This window comes from Scardinius erythrophthalmus (assembly GCF_964197995.2).
Source record: "Scardinius erythrophthalmus genome assembly, chromosome: 7".
In the NCBI taxonomy this organism is placed as follows: Eukaryota; Metazoa; Chordata; class Actinopteri; order Cypriniformes; family Leuciscidae; genus Scardinius; species Scardinius erythrophthalmus.
The window spans coordinates 38327920-38353195 of record NC_138227.1 but is presented as its reverse complement, the minus strand read 5'-3'; positions in this window follow the sequence as shown (position 1 = coordinate 38353195).

Sequence of the window (25276 nt, the reverse complement as noted above, 5' to 3'; positions counted from 1 at the left end):
TGACCTCCTGAACATATTTCTGGCCAAAGAGTCCTCGATCTTGGGATTTCTATACATACTCATAGACTCCTTCTGATGCATCATAAGCCATATAGATGTCCATATCTGACCTTTTGAACTTATTTGTGGTCAAAGGGTCCTCAAAATTTTTCAAACTATATAAAGTTATAGAATTCTTTTTATGATAAATCAGCTATTCAGAGGTCCTCTTTTGTCCTCCTGAACATATTTCTGGCAAAAGAGTACTCGATCTTGGGCTTTCTATACATACTCATAGACTCCTTCTGATGCTTCATAAGCCATATATATATGTCCATATGACCTTTTGAACTTATTTGTGGTCAAAGTGTCCTCCAAATTTTTCAAACTATATAAAGTTATAGAATGCTTTTGATGATAAATCAGCTATTCAGAGGTCCCCTTTTGACTTCCTGAACATATTTCTGGCCAAAGAGTCCTCGATCTTGGGATTTCTATATATACTAATAGACTCCCTTTGATGCTTCAAAATCTATATAGATGTCCATATCTGACCTTTTGATCTTATTTGTGGTCAAAGGGTCCTCAAAATGTTTTAAACTACATCAAGTTATAGAATCCTTTTGATGATAAATCAGCTATTCAGAGGTTTTGACCTCCTGAACATATTTCTGGCAACAGAGTCCTCGATCTTGGGCTTTCCATACATACTCATAGACTCCTTCTGATGCATCATAAGCCATATAGATGTCCATATCTGACCTTTTGAACTTATTTGTGGTCAAAGTGTCCTCAAAATTGTTCAAACTATATAAAGTTATAGAATTCTTTTGCTGATAAATCAGCTATTCAGAGGTCCCCTTTTGACCTCCTGAACATATTTCTGGCCAAAGAGTCCTCGATCTTGGGCTTTCTATATATACGCATAGACTACCTCTGATGCTTCAAAATCTATATAGATGTCCATATCTGACCTTTTGAACTTATTTCTGGTCAAAGGGTCCTCAAAAGTTTTCAAACTATATAAAGTTATAGACTCTTTTTGATGATAAATCAGCTATTCAGAGGTCCCCTTTTGACCTACTGAACATATTTCTGGCCAAAGAGTCCTAAAAGATTAATACAATACATTCAGACTGATATCTTCGGATGTTATATCCTCCTGAGAAAAGACCATATTTGACATACTGAATTTTTTCCTGGCCAAGGAGTATTCGAAACTTGGGCTTTCTATACATACTCCTTCTGATGCTTCATAAGCCATATAGATGTCCATATCTGACCTTTTGAACTTATTTGTGGTCAAAGTGTCCTCAAAAATGTTCAAACTATATAAAGTTGTAGAATTCTTTTGATGATAAATCAGCTATTCAGAGGTCCCCTTTTGACCTCCTGAACATATTTCTGGCCAAAGAGTCCTTGATATTGGGCTTTCTATATATACTAATAGACTCCCTTTGATGCTTCAAAATCCATATTGATGTCCATATCTGACCTTTTGAACTTATTTGTGGTCAAAGTGTCCTCAAAAATTTTCAAACTATATAAAGTTATAGAATTCTTTTGATGATAAATCAGCTATTCAGAGGTCCCCTTTTGACCTCCTGAACATATTTCTGGCCAAAGAGTCCTCGATCTTGGGCTTTCTATACATACTCATAGACTCCTTCTGATGCATCATAAGCCATATAGATGTCCATATCTGACCTTTTGAACTTATTTGTGGTCAAAGGGTCCTCAAAATTTTTCAAACTATATAAAGTTATAGAATTCTTTTTATGATAAATCAGCTATTCAGAGGTCCTCTTTTGACCTACAGAACATATTTCTGGCAAAAGAGTCCTCGATCTTGGGATTTTTATACATACTCATAGACTCCTTCTGATGATTCATAAGCCATATATATATGTCCATATGACCTTTTGAACTTATTTGTGGTCAAAGTGTCCTCCAAATTTTTCAAACTATATAAAGTTATAGAATGCTTTTGATGATAAATCAGCTATTCAGAGGTCCCCTTTTGACTTCCTGGACATATTTCTGGCCAAAGAGTCCTCGATCTTGGGCTTTCTATACATACTCATAGACTCCTTCTGATGCTTCATAAGCCATATATATATATGTCCATATGACCTCTTGAACTTATTTGTGGTCAAAGGGACCTCAAAATTTTTCAAACTATATAAAGTTATAGAATTCTTTTGATGATAAATCAGCTATTCAGAGGTCCCCTTTTGACCTCCTGCTCAAAATGTTTTAAACTATATAAAGTTATAGAATTCTTTTGATGATAAATCAGCTATTCAGAGGTCCCCTTTTGACCTCCTGAACATATTTCTGGCCAAAGAGTCCTCGATATTGGGCTTTTTATACATACTCATAGACTCTTTCTGATGCTTCATAAGCCATATAGATGTCCACATCTGACCTTTTGAACCTATTTGTGGTCAAAGTGTCCTCAAAATTTTTCAAACTATATAAAGTTATAGAATGCTTTTGATGATAAATCAGCTATTCAGAGGTCCCCTTTTGACCTCCTGAACATATTTATCGCCAAAGTGTCATCGATCTTGGGCTTTCTATATATACTGATAGACTCCCTCTGATGCTTCAAAATCTATATAGATGTCCATATCTGCCCTTTTGAACTTATTTCTGGTCAGAGGGTCCTCAAAATTTTTCAAACTATATAAAGTTATAGAATTCTTTTTATGATAAATCAGCTATTCAGAGGTCCCCTTTTGACCTCCTGAACATATTTCTGGCCAAAGAGTCCTCGATATTGGGCTTTCTATACATACTCATAGACTCTTTCTGATGCTTCATAAGCCATATAGATGTCCATATCTGACCTTTTGAACCTATTTGTGGTCGAAGTGTCCTCAAAATTTTTAAAACTATATAAAGTTATAGAATTCTTTTGATGATAAATCAGCTATTCAGAGGTCTCCTTTTGACCTACTGAACATATTTCTGGCCAAAGAGTCCTAAAAGATTAATACAATACATTCAGACTGATATCTGCGGATGTGTTATATCCTCCTGACAAAAGTCCATATTTGACATGCTGAATTTTTTTTTGTCCAAGGAGTATTCGAAACTTGGGCTTTCTATACATACTCCTTCTGATGCTTCATAAGCCATATATATGTCCATATCTCACCTTTTAAACTTATTTGTGGTCAAAGGGTCCTCAAAATGTTTTAAACTATATAAAGTTATAGAATCCTTTCGATGATAAATCAGCTATTCAGAGGTTTTGACCTCCTGAACATATTTCATATTTCTATTTCTATATATAGAAAGCCCAAGATCGAGGACTCTTTGGCCAGAAATATGTTCAGGAGGTCAAAAGGGGACCTCTGAATAGCTGATTTATCATCAAAAGAATTCTATAACTTTATATAGTTTGAAAAATTCTGAGGACACTTTGACCACAAATAAGTTCAAAAGGTCAGATATGGACATCTATATGGCTTATGAAGCATCAGAAGGAGTCTATATGTATAGAAAGCCCAAGATCGAGGACTCTTTGGCCAGAAATATGTTCAGGAGGTCAAAAGGGGACCTCTGAATAGCTGATTTATCATCAAAAGGAATCTATAACTTTATATGGTTTGAAAAATTTTGAGGACACTTTGACCACAAATAAGTTCAAAAGGACAGATATGGACATCTATATGGCTTATGAAGCATCAGAAGAATTCTATGAGTATCTATAGAAAGCCCAAGGTCGAGGATTCTTTGGCCAGAAATATGTTCAGGAGGTCAAAAGAGGACCTCTGAATAGCTGACTTATCATCAAAAGAATTCTATAACTTTATATAGTTTGAAAAATTTTGAGGACACTTTGACCACAAATGAGTTCAAAAGGTCAGAGATGGACATCTATATGGCTTATGATGCATCAGAAGGAGTCAATGAGTATGTATAGAAAGCCGAAGATCGAGGACTCTTTGGCCAGAAATATGTTCAGGAGGTCAAAAGGGGACCTCTGAATAGCTGATTTATCATAAAAAGATTTCTATAACTTTATATAGTTTTAAAAATTTTGAGGACCCTTTGACCAGAAATAAGTTCAAAAGGTCAGATATGGACATCTATATGGCTTATGAAGCATCAGAAGAATTCTATGAGTATGTATAGAAAGCCCAAGGTCGAGGATTCTTTGGCCAGAAATATGTTCAGGAGGTCAAAAGAGGACCTCTGAATAGCTGATTTATCATCAAAAGAATTCTATAACTTTATATAGTTTGAAAAATTTTGAGGACACTTTGACCACAAATGAGTTCAAAAGGTCAGAGATGGACATCTATATGGCTTATGATGCATCAGAAGGAGTCTATGAGTATGTATAGAAAGCCCAAGATCGAGGACTCTTTGGCCAGAAATATGTTCAGGAGGTCAAAACATCTGAATAGCTGATTTATCGTCAAAAGAATTCTATAACTTTATATAGTTTCAAAATTTTGAGGACACTTTGACCACGAATAAGTTCAAAAGGTCAGATATGGACATCTATATGGCTTATGAAGCATCAGAAGGAATCTATGAGTATGTATAGAAAGCCCAAGGTCGAGGACTCTTTGGCCAGAAATATGTTCAGGAGGTCAAAAGAGGACCTCTGTATAGCTGATTTATCATCAAAAGAATTCTATAACTTTATATAGTTTGAAAAATTTTGAGGACACTTTGACCACAAATAAGTTCAAAAGGACAGATATGGACATTTATATGGCTTATGAAGCATCAGAAGGAGTCTATGAGTATGTATAGAAAGCCCAAGGTCGAGGACTCTTTGGCCAGAAATATGTTCAGGAGGTCAAAAGGGGACCTCTGAATAGCTGATTTATCATCAAAATAATTCTATAACTTTATATAGTTTGAAAAATTTTGAGGACACTTTGACCACAAATGAGTTCAAAAGGTCAGAGATGGACATCTATATGGCTTATGATGCATCAGAAGGAGTCTATGAGTATGTATAGAAAGCCCAAAATCGAGGACTCTTTGTCCAGAAATATGTTCAGGAGGTCAAAAGGGGACCTCTGAATAGCTGATTTATCATCAGAAAGTGTCTATAACTTTATATAGTTTAAAAACTTTTTAGGACCCTTTGACCAGAAATAAGTTCAAAAGGTCAGATATGGACATCTATATGGCTTATGAATCATCAGAGGGAGTCGATGAGTATATATAGAAAGCCCAAGATCGAGGACTCTTTGGCCAGAAATATGTTCAGGAGGTCAAAAGGGGACCTCTGAATAGCTGATTTATCGTCAAAAGATTTCTATAACTTTATATAGTTTCAAAATTTTGAGGATTCTTTTACCACAAATAAGTTCAAAAGGACAGATATGGACATCTATATGGCTTATGAAGCATCAGAAGAACTCTATGAGTATCTATAGAAAGCCAGAGGTCGAGGATTCTTTGGCCAGAAATATGTTCAGGAGGTCAAAAGGGGACCTCTGAATAGCTGATTTATCATCAGAAAGTGTCTATAACTTTATATAGTTTAAAAACTTTTTAGGACCCTTTGACCAGAAATAAGTTCAAAAGGTCAGATATGGACATCTATATGGCTTATGAATCATCAGAGGGAGTCTATGAGTACATATAGAAAGCCCAAGATCGAGGACTCTTTGGCCAGAAATATGTTCAGGAGGTCAAAAGGGGACCTCTGAATAGCTGATTTATCATCAAAAGAATTCTATAACTTTATATAGTTTGAAAATTTTTGAGGACACTTTGACCACAAATAAGTTCAAAAGGTCAGATATGGACATCTATATGGCTTATGAAGCATCAGAAGGAGTCTATGAGTATGTATAGAAAGCCCAAGATCGAGGACTCTTTGGCCAGAAATATGTTCAGGAGGTCAAAAGGGGACCTCTGAATAGCTGATTTATCATCAAAAGGAATCTATAACTTTATATGGTTTGAAAAATTTTGAGGACACTTTGACCACAAATAAGTTCAAAAGGACAGATATGGACATCTATATGGCTTATGAAGCATCAGAAGAATTCTATGAGTATCTATAGAAAGCCCAAGGTCGAGGATTCTTTGGCCAGAAATATGTTCAGGAGGTCAAAAGAGGACCTCTGAATAGCTGACTTATCATCAAAAGAATTCTATAACTTTATATAGTTTGAAAAATTTTGAGGACACTTTGACCACAAATGAGTTCAAAAGGTCAGAGATGGACATCTATATGGCTTATGATGCATCAGAAGGAGTCCATGAGTATGTATAGAAAGCCGAAGATCGAGGACTCTTTGGCCAGAAATATGTTCAGGAGGTCAAAAGGGGACCTCTGTATAGCTGATTTATCATCAAAAGAATTCTATAACTTTATATAGTTTGAAAAATTTTGAGGACACTTTGACCACAAATAAGTTCAAAAGGACAGATATGGACATTTATATGGCTTATGAAGCATCAGAAGGAGTCTATGAGTATGTATAGAAAGCCCAAGGTCGAGGACTCTTTGGCCAGAAATATGTTCAGGAGGTCAAAAGGGGACCTCTGAATAGCTGATTTATCATCAAAATAATTCTATAACTTTATATAGTTTGAAAAATTTTGAGGACACTTTGACCACAAATGAGTTCAAAAGGTCAGAGATGGACATCTATATGGCTTATGATGCATCAGAAGGAGTCTATGAGTATGTATAGAAAGCCCAAAATCGAGGACTCTTTGTCCAGAAATATGTTCAGGAGGTCAAAAGGGGACCTCTGAATAGCTGATTTATCATCAGAAAGTGTCTATAACTTTATATAGTTTAAAAACTTTTTAGGACCCTTTGACCAGAAATAAGTTCAAAAGGTCAGATATGGACATCTATATGGCTTATGAATCATCAGAGGGAGTCGATGAGTATATATAGAAAGCCCAAGATTGAGGACTCTTTGGCCAGAAATATGTTCAGGAGGTCAAAAGGGGACCTCTGAATAGCTGATTTATCGTCAAAAGATTTCTATAACTTTATATAGTTTCAAAATTTTGAGGATTCTTTTACCACAAATAAGTTCAAAAGGACAGATATGGACATCTATATGGCTTATGAAGCATCAGAAGAACTCTATGAGTATCTATAGAAAGCCAGAGGTCGAGGATTCTTTGACCAGAAATATGTTCAGGAGGTCAAAAGAGGACCTCTGAATAGCTGATTTATCATCAAAAGAATTCTATAACTTTATATAGTTTGAAAAATTTTGAGGACACTTTGACCACAAATGAGTTCAAAAGGTCAGAGATGGACATCTATATGGCTTATGATGCATCAGAAGGAGTCCATGAGTATGTATAGAAAGCCCAAGATCGAGGACTCTTTGGCCAGAAATATGTTCAGGAGGTCAAAACCTCTGAATAGCTGATTTACCATCAAAAGGATTCTAGAACTTTATATAGTTTGAAAAATTTTGAGGACACTTTGACCACAAATAAGTTCAAAAGGACAGATATGGACATCTATATGGCTTATGAAGCATCAGAAGGAGTCTATGAGTATGTATAGAAAGCCCAAGGTCGAGGACTCTTTGGCCAGAAATATGTTCAGGAGGTCAAAAGAGGACCTCTGAATAGCTGATTTATCATCAAAAGAATTCTATAACTTTATATAGTTTGAAAAATTTTGAGGACACTTTGACCACAAATGAGTTCAAAAGGTCAGAGATGGACATCTATATGGCTTATGATGCATCAGAAGGAGTCTATGAGTATGTATAGAAAGCCCAAGATCGAGGACTCTTTGTCCAGAAATATGTTCAGGAGGTCAAAAGGGGACCTCTGAATAGCTGATTTATCATCAGAAAGTGTCTATAACTTTATATAGTTTAAAAACTTTTTAGGACCCTTTGACCAGAAATAAGTTCAAAAGGTCAGATATGGACATCTATATGGCTTATGAATCATCAGAGGGAGTCTATGAGTACATATAGAAAGCCCAAGATCGAGGACTCTTTGGCCAGAAATATGTTCAGGAGGTCAAAAGGGGACCTCTGAATAGCTGATTTATCATCAAAAGAATTCTATAACTTTATATAGTTTGAAAATTTTTGAGGACACTTTGACCACAAATAAGTTCAAAAGGTCAGATATGGACATCTATATGGCTTATGAAGCATCAGAAGGAGTCTATGAGTATGTATAGAAAGCCCAAGATCGAGGACTCTTTGGCCAGAAATATGTTCAGGAGGTCAAAAGGGGACCTCTGAATAGCTGATTTATCATCAAAAGGAATCTATAACTTTATATGGTTTGAAAAATTTTGAGGACACTTTGACCACAAATAAGTTCAAAAGGACAGATATGGACATCTATATGGCTTATGAAGCATCAGAAGAATTCTATGAGTATCTATAGAAAGCCCAAGGTCGAGGATTCTTTGGCCAGAAATATGTTCAGGAGGTCAAAAGAGGACCTCTGAATAGCTGACTTATCATCAAAAGAATTCTATAACTTTATATAGTTTGAAAAATTTTGAGGACACTTTGACCACAAATGAGTTCAAAAGGTCAGAGATGGACATCTATATGGCTTATGATGCATCAGAAGGAGTCCATGAGTATGTATAGAAAGCCGAAGATCGAGGACTCTTTGGCCAGAAATATGTTCAGGAGGTCAAAAGGGGACCTCTGTATAGCTGATTTATCATCAAAAGAATTCTATAACTTTATATAGTTTGAAAAATTTTGAGGACACTTTGACCACAAATAAGTTCAAAAGGACAGATATGGACATTTATATGGCTTATGAAGCATCAGAAGGAGTCTATGAGTATGTATAGAAAGCCCAAGGTCGAGGACTCTTTGGCCAGAAATATGTTCAGGAGGTCAAAAGGGGACCTCTGAATAGCTGATTTATCATCAAAATAATTCTATAACTTTATATAGTTTGAAAAATTTTGAGGACACTTTGACCACAAATGAGTTCAAAAGGTCAGAGATGGACATCTATATGGCTTATGATGCATCAGAAGGAGTCTATGAGTATGTATAGAAAGCCCAAAATCGAGGACTCTTTGTCCAGAAATATGTTCAGGAGGTCAAAAGGGGACCTCTGAATAGCTGATTTATCATCAGAAAGTGTCTATAACTTTATATAGTTTAAAAACTTTTTAGGACCCTTTGACCAGAAATAAGTTCAAAAGGTCAGATATGGACATCTATATGGCTTATGAATCATCAGAGGGAGTCGATGAGTATATATAGAAAGCCCAAGATCGAGGACTCTTTGGCCAGAAATATGTTCAGGAGGTCAAAAGGGGACCTCTGAATAGCTGATTTATCGTCAAAAGATTTCTATAACTTTATATAGTTTCAAAATTTTGAGGATTCTTTTACCACAAATAAGTTCAAAAGGACAGATATGGACATCTATATGGCTTATGAAGCATCAGAAGAACTCTATGAGTATCTATAGAAAGCCAGAGGTCGAGGATTCTTTGACCAGAAATATGTTCAGGAGGTCAAAAGAGGACCTCTGAATAGCTGATTTATCATCAAAAGAATTCTATAACTTTATATAGTTTGAAAAATTTTGAGGACACTTTGACCACAAATGAGTTCAAAAGGTCAGAGATGGACATCTATATGGCTTATGATGCATCAGAAGGAGTCCATGAGTATGTATAGAAAGCCCAAGATCGAGGACTCTTTGGCCAGAAATATGTTCAGGAGGTCAAAACCTCTGAATAGCTGATTTACCATCAAAAGGATTCTAGAACTTTATATAGTTTGAAAAATTTTGAGGACACTTTGACCACAAATAAGTTCAAAAGGACAGATATGGACATCTATATGGCTTATGAAGCATCAGAAGGAGTCTATGAGTATGTATAGAAAGCCCAAGGTCGAGGACTCTTTGGCCAGAAATATGTTCAGGAGGTCAAAAGAGGACCTCTGAATAGCTGATTTATCATCAAAAGAATTCTATAACTTTATATAGTTTGAAAAATTTTGAGGACACTTTGACCACAAATGAGTTCAAAAGGTCAGAGATGGACATCTATATGGCTTATGATGCATCAGAAGGAGTCTATGAGTATGTATAGAAAGCCCAAGATCGAGGACTCTTTGTCCAGAAATATGTTCAGGAGGTCAAAAGGGGACCTCTGAATAGCTGATTTATCATCAGAAAGTGTCTATAACTTTATATAGTTTAAAAACTTTTTAGGACCCTTTGACCAGAAATAAGTTCAAAAGGTCAGATATGGACATCTATATGGCTTATGAATCATCAGAGGGAGTCTATGAGTACATATAGAAAGCCCAAGATCGAGGACTCTTTGGCCAGAAATATGTTCAGGAGGTCAAAAGGGGACCTCTGAATAGCTGATTTATCATCAAAAGAATTCTATAACTTTATATAGTTTGAAAATTTTTGAGGACACTTTGACCACAAATAAGTTCAAAAGGACAGATATGGACATCTATATGGCTTATGAAGCATCAGAAGAATTCTATGAGTATCTATAGAAAGCCCAAGGTCGAGGATTCTTTGGCCAGAAATATGTTCAGGAGGTCAAAAGAGGGCCTCTGAATAGCTGACTTATCATCAAAAGAATTCTATAACTTTATATAGTTTGAAAAATTTTGAGGACACTTTGACCACAAATGAGTTCAAAAGGTCAGAGATGGACATCTATATGGCTTATGATGCATCAGAAGGAGTCCATGAGTATGTATAGAAAGCCGAAGATCGAGGACTCTTTGGCCAGAAATATGTTCAGGAGGTCAAAAGGGGACCTCTGAATAGCTGATTTATCATAAAAAGATTTCTATAACTTTATATAGTTTTAAAAATTTTGAGGACCCTTTGACCAGAAATAAGTTCAAAAGGTCAGACATGGACATCTATATAGATTTTGAAGCATCAGAGGGAGTCTATGAGTATATATAGAAAGCCCAAGATCGATGACTCTTTGGTGAGAAATATGTTCAGGAGGTCAAAAGGGGACCTCTGAATAGCTGATTTATCATCAGAAAGAGTCTATAACTTTATATAGTTTAAAAACTTTTTAGGACCCTTTGACCAGAAATAAGTTCAAAAGGTCAGATATGGACATCTATATGGCTTATGAATCATCAGAGGGAGTCTATGAGTATATATAGAAAGCCCAAGATCGAGGACTCTTTGGCCAGAAATATGTTCAGGAGGTCAAAAGGGGACCTCTGAATAGCTGATTTATCATCAAAAAGATTCTATAACTTTATATGGTTTGAAAAATTTTGAGGACACTTTGACCACAAATAAGTTCAAAAGGAAAGATATGGACATCTATATGGCTTATGAAGCATCAGAAGCATTCTATGAGTATGTATAGAAAGCCCAAGATCGAGGACTCTTTGGCCAGAAATATGTTCAGGAGGTCAAAACCTCTGAATAGCTGATTTATCATCAAAAGGATTCTAGAACTTTATATAGTTTGAAAAATTTTGAGGACACTTTGACCACAAATAAGTTCAAAAGGACAGATATGGACATCTATATGGCTTATGAAGCATCAGAAGGATTCTATGAGTATGTATAGAAAGCCCAAGGTCGAGGACTCTTTGGCCAGAAATATGTTCAGGAGGTCAAAAGAGGACCTCTGAATAGCTGATTTATCATCAAAAGAATTCTATAACTTTATATAGTTTGAAAAATTTTGAGGACACTTTGACCACAAATAAGTTCAAAAGGTCAGAGATGGACATCTATATGGCTTATGATGCATCAGAAGGAGTCTATGAGTATGTATAGAAAGCCCAAGATCGAGGACTCTTTGTCCAGAAATATGTTCAGGAGGTCAAAAGGGGACCTCTGAATAGCTGATTTATCATCAGAAAGTGTCTATAACTTTATATAGTTTAAAAACTTTTTAGGACCCTTTGACCAGAAATAAGTTCAAAAGGTCAGATATGGACATCTATATGGCTTATGAATCATCAGAGGAGGTCTATGAGTATATATAGAAAGCCCAAGATCGAGGACTCTTTGGCCAGAAATATGTTCAGGAGGTCAAAAGGGGACCTCTGAATAGCTGATTTATCATCAAAAGAATTCTATAACTTTATATAGTTTGAAAATTTTTGAGGACACTTTGACCACAAATAAGTTCAAAAGGACAGATATGGACATCTATATGGCTTATGAAGCATCAGAAGGAATCTATGAGTATGTATAGAAAGCCCAAGATCGAGGACTCTTTGGCCAGAAATATGTTCAGGAGGTCAAAACCTCTGAATAGCTGATTTATCATCAAAAGGATTCTAGAACTTTATATAGTTTGAAAAATTTTGAGGACACTTTGACCACAAATAAGTTCAAAAGGACAGATATGGACATCTATATGGCTTATGAAGCATCAGAAGAATTCTATGAGTATCTATAGAAAGCCCAAGGTCGAGGATTCTTTGGCCAGAAATATGTTCAGGAGGTCAAAAGAGGACCTCTGAATAGCTGATTTATCATCAAAAGAATTCTATAACTTTATATAGTTTGAAAAATTTTGAGGACACTTTGACCACAAATGAGTTCAAAAGGTCAGAGATGGACATCTATATGGCTTATGATGCATCAGAAGGAGTCCATGAGTATGTATAGAAAGCCCAAGATCGAGGACTCTTTGGCCAGAAATATGTTCAGGAGGTCAAAACCTCTGAATAGCTGATTTACCATCAAACGGATTCTAGAACTTTATATAGTTTGAAAAATTTTGAGGACACTTTGACCACAAATAAGTTCAAAAGGACAGATATGGACATCTATATGGCTTATGAAGCATCAGAAGGAGTCTATGAGTATATATAGAAAGCCCAAGATCGAGGACTCTTTGGCCAGAAATATGTTCAGGAGGTCAAAACCTCTGAATAGCTGATTTACCATCAAAAGGATTCTATAACTTTATATAGTTTGAAAAATTTTGAGGACACTTTGACCACAAATAAGCTCAAAAGGTCAGATATGGACATCTATATGGCTTATGAAGCATCAGAAGAATTCTATGAGTATGTATAGAAAGCCCAAGGTCGAGGATTCTTTGGCCAGAAATATGTTCAGGAGGTCAAAAGAGGACCTCTGAATAGCTGATTTATCATCAAAAGAATTCTATAACTTTATTATAGTTTGAAAAATTTTGAGGACACTTTGACCACAAATGAGTTCAAAAGGTCAGAGATGGACATCTATATGGCTTATGATGCATCAGAAGGAGTCTATGAGTATGTATAGAAAGCCCAAGATCGAGGACTCTTTGGCCAGAAATATGTTCAGGAGGTCAAAACTTCTGAATTGCTGATTTATTGTCAAAAGAATTCTATAACTTTATATAGTTTCAAAATTTTGAGGACACTTTGACCACAAATAAGTTCAAAAGGTCAGATATGGACATCTATATGGCTTATGAAGCATCAGAAGGAATCTATGAGTATGTATAGAAAGCCCAAGGTCGAGGACTCTTTGGCTAGAAATATGTTCAGGAGGTCAAAAGAGGACCTCTGTATAGCTGACTTATCATCAAAAGAATTCTATAACTTTATATAGTTTGAAAAATTTTGAGGACACTTTGACCACAAATGAGTTCAAAAGGTCAGAGATGGACATCTATATGGCTTATGATGCATCAGAAGGAGTCTATGAGTATGTATAGAAAGCCCAAAATCGAGGACTCTTTGTCCAGAAATATGTTCAGGAGGTCAAAAGGGGACCTCTGAATAGCTGATTTATCATCAGAAAGTGTCTATAACTTTATATAGATTAAAAACTTTTTAGGACCCTTTGACCAGAAATAAGTTCAAAAGGTCAGATATGGACATCTATATGGCTTATGAATCATCAGAGGGAGTCGATGAGTATATATAGAAAGCCCAAGATCGAGGACTCTTTGGCCAGAAATATGTTCAGGAGGTCAAAAGGGGACCTCTGAATAGCTGATTTATCGTCAAAAGAATTCTATAACTTTATATAGTTTCAAAATTTTGAGGACACTTTGACCACAAATAAATTCAAAAGGACAGATATGGACATCTATATGGCTTATGAAGCATCAGAAGAATTCTATGAGTATCTATAGAAAGCCCAAGGTCGAGGATTCTTTGGCCAGAAATATGTTCAGGAGGTCAAAAGAGGACCTCTGAATAGCTGATTTATCATCAAAAGAATTCTATAACTTTATATAGTTTGAAAAATTTTGAGGACACTTTGACCACAAATGAGTTCAAAAGGTCAGAGATGGACATCTATATGGCTTATGATGCATCAGAAGGAGTCTATGAGTATGTATAGAAAGCCCAAGATCGAGGACTCTTTGGCCAGAAATATGTTCAGGAGGTCAAAAGGGGACCTCTGAATAGCTGATTTATCATCAGAAAGTGTCTATAACTTTATATAGTTTAAAAACTTTTTAGGACCCTTTGACCAGAAATAAGTTCAAAAGGTCAGATATGGACATCTATATGGCTTATGAATCATCAGAGGGAGTCTATGAGTACATATAGAAAGCCCAAGATCGAGGACTCTTTGGCCAGAAATATGTTCAGGAGGTCAAAAGGGGACCTCTGAATAGCTGATTTATCATCAAAAGAATTCTATAACTTTATATAGTTTGAAAATTTTTGAGGACACTTTGACCACAAATAAGTTCAAAAGGTCAGATATGGACATCTATATGGCTTATGAAGCATCAGAAGAATTCTATGAGTATCTATAGAAAGCCCAAGGTCGAGGATTCTTTGGCCAGAAATATGTTCAGGAGGTCAAAAGAGGACCTCTGAATAGCTGACTTATCATCAAAAGAATTCTATAACTTTATATAGTTTGAAAAATTTTGAGGACACTTTGACCACAAATGAGTTCAAAAGGTCAGAGATGGACATCTATATGGCTTATGATGCATCAGAAGGAGTCCATGAGTATGTATAGAAAGCCGAAGATCGAGGACTCTTTGGCCAGAAATATGTTCAGGAGGTCAAAAGGGGACCTCTGTATAGCTGATTTATCATCAAAAGAATTCTATAACTTTATATAGTTTGAAAAATTTTGAGGACACTTTGACCACAAATAAGTTCAAAAGGACAGATATGGACATTTATATGGCTTATGAAGCATCAGAAGGAGTCTATGAGTATGTATAGAAAGCCCAAGGTCGAGGACTCTTTGGCCAGAAATATGTTCAGGAGGTCAAAAGGGGACCTCTGAATAGCTGATTTATCATCAAAATAATTCTATAACTTTATATAGTTTGAAAAATTTTGAGGACACTTTGACCACAAATGAGTTCAAAAGGTCAGAGATGGACATCTATATGGCTTATGATGCATCAGAAGGAGTCTATGAGTATGTATAGAAAGCCCAAAATCGAGGACTCTTTGTCCAGAAATATGTTCAGGAGGTCAAAAGGGGACCTCTGAATAGCTGATTTATCATCAGAAAGTGTCTATAACTTTATATAGTTTAAAAACTTTTTAGGACCCTTTGACCAGAAATAAGTTCAAAAGGTCAGATATGGACATCTATATGGCTTATGAATCATCAGAGGGAGTCGATGAGTATATATAGAAAGCCCAAGATCGAGGACTCTTTGGCCAGAAATATGTTCAGGAGGTCAAAAGGGGACCTCTGAATAGCTGATTTATCGTCAAAAGATTTTTATAACTTTATATAGTTTCAAAATTTTGAGGATTCTTTTACCACAAATAAGTTCAAAAGGACAGATATGGACATCTATATGGCTTATGAAGCATCAGAAGAACTCTATGAGTATCTATAGAAAGCCAGAGGTCGAGGATTCTTTGACCAGAAATATGTTCAGGAGGTCAAAAGAGGACCTCTGAATAGCTGATTTATCATCAAAAGAATTCTATAACTTTATATAGTTTGAAAAATTTTGAGGACACTTTGACCACAAATGAGTTCAAAAGGTCAGAGATGGACATCTATATGGCTTATGATGCATCAGAAGGAGTCCATGAGTATGTATAGAAAGCCGAAGATCGAGGACTCTTTGGCCAGAAATATGTTCAGGAGGTCAAAAGGGGACCTCTGTATAGCTGATTTATCATCAAAAGAATTCTATAACTTTATATAGTTTGAAAAATTTTGAGGACACTTTGACCACAAATAAGTTCAAAAGGACAGATATGGACATTTATATGGCTTATGAAGCATCAGAAGGAGTCTATGAGTATGTATAGAAAGCCCAAGGTCGAGGACTCTTTGGCCAGAAATATGTTCAGGAGGTCAAAAGGGGACCTCTGAATAGCTGATTTATCATCAAAATAATTCTATAACTTTATATAGTTTGAAAAATTTTGAGGACACTTTGACCACAAATGAGTTCAAAAGGTCAGAGATGGACATCTATATGGCTTATGATGCATCAGAAGGAGTCTATGAGTATGTATAGAAAGCCCAAAATCGAGGACTCTTTGTCCAGAAATATGTTCAGGAGGTCAAAAGGGGACCTCTGAATAGCTGATTTATCATCAGAAAGTGTCTATAACTTTATATAGTTTAAAAACTTTTTAGGACCCTTTGACCAGAAATAAGTTCAAAAGGTCAGATATGGACATCTATATGGCTTATGAATCATCAGAGGGAGTCGATGAGTATATATAGAAAGCCCAAGATTGAGGACTCTTTGGCCAGAAATATGTTCAGGAGGTCAAAAGGGGACCTCTGAATAGCTGATTTATCGTCAAAAGATTTCTATAACTTTATATAGTTTCAAAATTTTGAGGATTCTTTTACCACAAATAAGTTCAAAAGGACAGATATGGACATCTATATGGCTTATGAAGCATCAGAAGAACTCTATGAGTATCTATAGAAAGCCAGAGGTCGAGGATTCTTTGACCAGAAATATGTTCAGGAGGTCAAAAGAGGACCTCTGAATAGCTGATTTATCATCAAAAGAATTCTATAACTTTATATAGTTTGAAAAATTTTGAGGACACTTTGACCACAAATGAGTTCAAAAGGTCAGAGATGGACATCTATATGGCTTATGATGCATCAGAAGGAGTCCATGAGTATGTATAGAAAGCCCAAGATCGAGGACTCTTTGGCCAGAAATATGTTCAGGAGGTCAAAACCTCTGAATAGCTGATTTACCATCAAAAGGATTCTAGAACTTTATATAGTTTGAAAAATTTTGAGGACACTTTGACCACAAATAAGTTCAAAAGGACAGATATGGACATCTATATGGCTTATGAAGCATCAGAAGGAGTCTATGAGTATGTATAGAAAGCCCAAGGTCGAGGACTCTTTGGCCAGAAATATGTTCAGGAGGTCAAAAGAGGACCTCTGAATAGCTGATTTATCATCAAAAGAATTCTATAACTTTATATAGTTTGAAAAATTTTGAGGACACTTTGACCACAAATGAGTTCAAAAGGTCAGAGATGGACATCTATATGGCTTATGATGCATCAGAAGGAGTCTATGAGTATGTATAGAAAGCCCAAGATCGAGGACTCTTTGGCCAGAAATATGTTCAGGAGGTCAAAAGGGGACCTCTGAATAGCTGATTTATCATCAGAAAGTGTCTATAACTTTATATAGTTTAAAAACTTTTTAGGACCCTTTGACCAGAAATAAGTTCAAAAGGTCAGATATGGACATCTATATGGCTTATGAATCATCAGAGGGAGTCTATGAGTACATATAGAAAGCCCAAGATCGAGGACTCTTTGGCCAGAAATATGTTCAGGAGGTCAAAAGGGGACCTCTGAATAGCTGATTTATCATCAAAAGAATTCTATAACTTTATATAGTTTGAAAATTTTTGAGGACACTTTGACCACAAATAAGTTCAAAAGGTCAGATATGGACATCTATATGGCTTATGAAGCATCAGAAGGAGTCTATGAGTATGTATAGAAAGCCCAAGATCGAGGACTCTTTGGCCAGAAATATGTTCAGGAGGTCAAAAGGGGACCTCTGAATAGCTGATTTATCATCAAAAGGAATCTATAACTTTATATGGTTTGAAAAATTTTGAGGACACTTTGACCACAAATAAGTTCAAAAGGACAGATATGGACATCTATATGGCTTATGAAGCATCAGAAGAATTCTATGAGTATCTATAGAAAGCCCAAGGTCGAGGATTCTTTGGCCAGAAATATGTTCAGGAGGTCAAAAGAGGACCTCTGAATAGCTGACTTATCATCAAAAGAATTCTATAACTTTATATAGTTTGAAAAATTTTGAGGACACTTTGACCACAAATGAGTTCAAAAGGTCAGAGATGGACATCTATATGGCTTATGATGCATCAGAAGGAGTCCATGAGTATGTATAGAAAGCCGAAGATCGAGGACTCTTTGGCCAGAAATATGTTCAGGAGGTCAAAAGGGGACCTCTGTATAGCTGATTTATCATCAAAAGAATTCTATAACTTTATATAGTTTGAAAAATTTTGAGGACACTTTGACCACAAATAAGTTCAAAAGGACAGATATGGACATTTATATGGCTTATGAAGCATCAGAAGGAGTCTATGAGTATGTATAGAAAGCCCAAGGTCGAGGACTCTTTGGCCAGAAATATGTTCAGGAGGTCAAAAGGGGACCTCTGAATAGCTGATTTATCATCAAAATAATTCTATAACTTTATATAGTTTGAAAAATTTTGAGGACACTTTGACCACAAATGAGTTCAAAAGGTCAGAGATGGACATCTATATGGCTTATGATGCATCAGAAGGAGTCTATGAGTATGTATAGAAAGCCCAAAATCGAGGACTCTTTGTCCAGAAATATGTTCAGGAGGTCAAAAGGGGACCTCTGAATAGCTGATTTATCATCAGAAAGTGTCTATAACTTTATATAGTTTAAAAACTTTTTAGGACCCTTTGACCAGAAATAAGTTCAAAAGGTCAGATATGGACATCTATATGGCTTATGAATCATCAGAGGGAGTCGATGAGTATATATAGAAAGCCCAAGATCGAGGACTCTTTGGCCAGAAATATGTTCAGGAGGTCAAAAGGGGACCTCTGAATAGCTGATTTATCGTCAAAAGATTTCTATAACTTTATATAGTTTCAAAATTTTGAGGATTCTTTTACCACAAATAAGTTCAAAAGGACAGATATGGACATCTATATGGCTTATGAAGCATCAGAAGAACTCTATGAGTATCTATAGAAAGCCAGAGGTCGAGGATTCTTTGACCAGAAATATGTTCAGGAGGTCAAAAGAGGACCTCTGAATAGCTGATTTATCATCAAAAGAATTCTATAACTTTATATAGTTTGAAAAATTTTGAGGACACTTTGACCACAAATGAGTTCAAAAGGTCAGAGATGGACATCTATATGGCTTATGATGCATCAGAAGGAGTCCATGAGTATGTATAGAAAGCCCAAGATCGAGGACTCTTTGGCCAGAAATATGTTCAGGAGGTCAAAACCTCTGAATAGCTGATTTACCATCAAAAGGATTCTAGAACTTTATATAGTTTGAAAAATTTTGAGGACACTTTGACCACAAATAAGTTCAAAAGGACAGATATGGACATCTATATGGCTTATGAAGCATCAGAAGGAGTCTATGAGTATGTATAGAAAGCCCAAGGTCGAGGACTCTTTGGCCAGAAATATGTTCAGGAGGTCAAAAGAGGACCTCTGAATAGCTGATTTATCATCAAAAGAATTCTATAACTTTATATAGTTTGAAAAATTTTGAGGACACTTTGACCACAAATGAGTTCAAAAGGTCAGAGATGGACATCTATATGGCTTATGATGCATCAGAAGGAGTCTATGAGTATGTATAGAAAGCCCAAGATCGAGGACTCTTTGTCCAGAAATATGTTCAGGAGGTCAAAAGGGGACCTCTGAATAGCTGATTTATCATCAGAAAGTGTCTATAACTTTATATAGTTTAAAAACTTTTTAGGACCCTTTGACCAGAAATAAGTTCAAAAGGTCAGATATGGACATCTATATGGCTTATGAATCATCAGAGGGAGTCTATGAGTACATATAGAAAGCCCAAGATCGAGGACTCTTTGGCCAGAAATATGTTCAGGAGGTCAAAAGGGGACCTCTGAATAGCTGATTTATCATCAAAAGAATTCTATAACTTTATATAGTTTGAAAATTTTTGAGGACACTTTGACCACAAATAAGTTCAAAAGGACAGATATGGACATCTATATGGCTTATGAAGCATCAGAAGAATTCTATGAGTATCTATAGAAAGCCCAAGGTCGAGGATTCTTTGGCCAGAAATATGTTCAGGAGGTCAAAAGAGGGCCTCTGAATAGCTGACTTATCATCAAAAGAATTCTATAACTTTATATAGTTTGAAAAATTTTGAGGACACTTTGACCACAAATGAGTTCAAAAGGTCAGAGATGGACATCTATATGGCTTATGATGCATCAGAAGGAGTCCATGAGTATGTATAGAAAGCCGAAGATCGAGGACTCTTTGGCCAGAAATATGTTCAGGAGGTCAAAAGGGGACCTCTGAATAGCTGATTTATCATAAAAAGATTTCTATAACTTTATATAGTTTTAAAAATTTTGAGGACCCTTTGACCAGAAATAAGTTCAAAAGGTCAGACATGGACATCTATATAGATTTTGAAGCATCAGAGGGAGTCTATGAGTATATATAGAAAGCCCAAGATCGATGACTCTTTGGTGAGAAATATGTTCAGGAGGTCAAAAGGGGACCTCTGAATAGCTGATTTATCATCAGAAAGAGTCTATAACTTTATATAGTTTAAAAACTTTTTAGGACCCTTTGACCAGAAATAAGTTCAAAAGGTCAGATATGGACATCTATATGGCTTATGAATCATCAGAGGGAGTCTATGAGTATATATAGAAAGCCCAAGATCGAGGACTCTTTGGCCAGAAATATGTTCAGGAGGTCAAAAGGGGACCTCTGAATAGCTGATTTATCATCAAAAAGATTCTATAACTTTATATGGTTTGAAAAATTTTGAGGACACTTTGACCACAAATAAGTTCAAAAGGAAAGATATGGACATCTATATGGCTTATGAAGCATCAGAAGCATTCTATGAGTATGTATAGAAAGCCCAAGATCGAGGACTCTTTGGCCAGAAATATGTTCAGGAGGTCAAAACCTCTGAATAGCTGATTTATCATCAAAAGGATTCTAGAACTTTATATAGTTTGAAAAATTTTGAGGACACTTTGACCACAAATAAGTTCAAAAGGACAGATATGGACATCTATATGGCTTATGAAGCATCAGAAGGAGTCTATGAGTATGTATAGAAAGCCCAAGGTCGAGGACTCTTTGGCCAGAAATATGTTCAGGAGGTCAAAAGAGGACCTCTGAATAGCTGATTTATCATCAAAAGAATTCTATAACTTTATATAGTTTGAAAAATTTTGAGGACACTTTGACCACAAATAAGTTCAAAAGGTCAGAGATGGACATCTATATGGCTTATGATGCATCAGAAGGAGTCTATGAGTATGTATAGAAAGCCCAAGATCGAGGACTCTTTGTCCAGAAATATGTTCAGGAGGTCAAAAGGGGACCTCTGAATAGCTGATTTATCATCAGAAAGTGTCTATAACTTTATATAGTTTAAAAACTTTTTAGGACCCTTTGACCAGAAATAAGTTCAAAAGGTCAGATATGGACATCTATATGGCTTATGAATCATCAGAGGAGGTCTATGAGTATATATAGAAAGCCCAAGATCGAGGACTCTTTGGCCAGAAATATGTTCAGGAGGTCAAAAGGGGACCTCTGAATAGCTGATTTATCATCAAAAGAATTCTATAACTTTATATAGTTTGAAAATTTTTGAGGACACTTTGACCACAAATAAGTTCAAAAGGACAGATATGGACATCTATATGGCTTATGAAGCATCAGAAGGAATCTATGAGTATGTATAGAAAGCCCAAGATCGAGGACTCTTTGGCCAGAAATATGTTCAGGAGGTCAAAACCTCTGAATAGCTGATTTATCATCAAAAGGATTCTAGAACTTTATATAGTTTGAAAAATTTTGAGGACACTTTGACCACAAATAAGTTCAAAAGGACAGATATGGACATCTATATGGCTTATGAAGCATCAGAAGAATTCTATGAGTATCTATAGAAAGCCCAAGGTCGAGGATTCTTTGGCCAGAAATATGTTCAGGAGGTCAAAAGAGGACCTCTGAATAGCTGATTTATCATCAAAAGAATTCTATAACTTTATATAGTTTGAAAAATTTTGAGGACACTTTGACCACAAATGAGTTCAAAAGGTCAGAGATGGACATCTATATGGCTTATGATGCATCAGAAGGAGTCCATGAGTATGTATAGAAAGCCCAAGATCGAGGACTCTTTGGCCAGAAATATGTTCAGGAGGTCAAAACCTCTGAATAGCTGATTTACCATCAAACGGATTCTAGAACTTTATATAGTTTGAAAAATTTTGAGGACACTTTGACCACAAATAAGTTCAAAAGGACAGATATGGACATCTATATGGCTTATGAAGCATCAGAAGGAGTCTATGAGTATATATAGAAAGCCCAAGATCGAGGACTCTTTGGCCAGAAATATGTTCAGGAGGTCAAAACCTCTGAATAGCTGATTTACCATCAAAAGGATTCTATAACTTTATATAGTTTGAAAAATTTTGAGGACACTTTGACCACAAATAAGTTCAAAAGGTCAGATATGGACATCTATATGGCTTATGAAGCATCAGAAGAATTCTATGAGTATGTATAGAAAGCCCAAGGTCGAGGATTCTTTGGCCAGAAATATGTTCAGGAGGTCAAAAGAGGACCTCTGAATAGCTGATTTATCATCAAAAGAATTCTATAACTTTATTATAGTTTGAAAAATTTTGAGGACACTTTGACCACAAATGAGTTCAAAAGGTCAGAGATGGACATCTATATGGCTTATGATGCATCAGAAGGAGTCTATGAGTATGTATAGAAAGCCCAAGATCGAGGACTCTTTGGCCAGAAATATGTTCAGGAGGTCAAAACTTCTGAATTGCTGATTTATTGTCAAAAGAATTCTATAACTTTATATAGTTTCAAAATTTTGAGGACACTTTGACCACAAATAAGTTCAAAAGGTCAGATATGGACATCTATATGGCTTATGAAGCATCAGAAGGAATCTATGAGTATGTATAGAAAGCCCAAGGTCGAGGACTCTTTGGCTAGAAATATGTTCAGGAGGTCAAAAGAGGACCTCTGTATAGCTGACTTATCATCAAAAGAATTCTATAACTTTATATAGTTTGAAAAATTTTGAGGACACTTTGACCACAAATGAGTTCAAAAGGTCAGAGATGGACATCTATATGGCTTATGATGCATCAGAAGGAGTCTATGAGTATGTATAGAAAGCCCAAAATCGAGGACTCTTTGTCCAGAAATATGTTCAGGAGGTCAAAAGGGGACCTCTGAATAGCTGATTTATCATCAGAAAGTGTCTATAACTTTATATAGATTAAAAACTTTTTAGGACCCTTTGACCAGAAATAAGTTCAAAAGGTCAGATATGGACATCTATATGGCTTATGAATCATCAGAGGGAGTCGATGAGTATATATAGAAAGCCCAAGATCGAGGACTCTTTGGCCAGAAATATGTTCAGGAGGTCAAAAGGGGACCTCTGAATAGCTGATTTATCGTCAAAAGAATTCTATAACTTTATATAGTTTCAAAATTTTGAGGACACTTTGACCACAAATAAATTCAAAAGGACAGATATGGACATCTATATGGCTTATGAAGCATCAGAAGAATTCTATGAGTATCTATAGAAAGCCCAAGGTCGAGGATTCTTTGGCCAGAAATATGTTCAGGAGGTCAAAAGAGGACCTCTGAATAGCTGATTTATCATCAAAAGAATTCTATAACTTTATATAGTTTGAAAAATTTTGAGGACACTTTGACCACAAATGAGTTCAAAAGGTCAGAGATGGACATCTATATGGCTTATGATGCATCAGAAGGAGTCTATGAGTATGTATAGAAAGCCCAAGATCGAGGACTCTTTGGCCAGAAATATGTTCAGGAGGTCAAAAGGGGACCTCTGAATAGCTGATTTATCATCAGAAAGTGTCTATAACTTTATATAGTTTAAAAACTTTTTAGGACCCTTTGACCAGAAATAAGTTCAAAAGGTCAGATATGGACATCTATATGGCTTATGAATCATCAGAGGGAGTCTATGAGTACATATAGAAAGCCCAAGATCGAGGACTCTTTGGCCAGAAATATGTTCAGGAGGTCAAAAGGGGACCTCTGAATAGCTGATTTATCATCAAAAGAATTCTATAACTTTATATAGTTTGAAAATTTTTGAGGACACTTTGACCACAAATAAGTTCAAAAGGTCAGATATGGACATCTATATGGCTTATGAAGCATCAGAAGAATTCTATGAGTATCTATAGAAAGCCCAAGGTCGAGGATTCTTTGGCCAGAAATATGTTCAGGAGGTCAAAAGAGGACCTCTGAATAGCTGACTTATCATCAAAAGAATTCTATAACTTTATATAGTTTGAAAAATTTTGAGGACACTTTGACCACAAATGAGTTCAAAAGGTCAGAGATGGACATCTATATGGCTTATGATGCATCAGAAGGAGTCCATGAGTATGTATAGAAAGCCGAAGATCGAGGACTCTTTGGCCAGAAATATGTTCAGGAGGTCAAAAGGGGACCTCTGTATAGCTGATTTATCATCAAAAGAATTCTATAACTTTATATAGTTTGAAAAATTTTGAGGACACTTTGACCACAAATAAGTTCAAAAGGACAGATATGGACATTTATATGGCTTATGAAGCATCAGAAGGAGTCTATGAGTATGTATAGAAAGCCCAAGGTCGAGGACTCTTTGGCCAGAAATATGTTCAGGAGGTCAAAAGGGGACCTCTGAATAGCTGATTTATCATCAAAATAATTCTATAACTTTATATAGTTTGAAAAATTTTGAGGACACTTTGACCACAAATGAGTTCAAAAGGTCAGAGATGGACATCTATATGGCTTATGATGCATCAGAAGGAGTCTATGAGTATGTATAGAAAGCCCAAAATCGAGGACTCTTTGTCCAGAAATATGTTCAGGAGGTCAAAAGGGGACCTCTGAATAGCTGATTTATCATCAGAAAGTGTCTATAACTTTATATAGTTTAAAAACTTTTTAGGACCCTTTGACCAGAAATAAGTTCAAAAGGTCAGATATGGACATCTATATGGCTTATGAATCATCAGAGGGAGTCGATGAGTATATATAGAAAGCCCAAGATCGAGGACTCTTTGGCCAGAAATA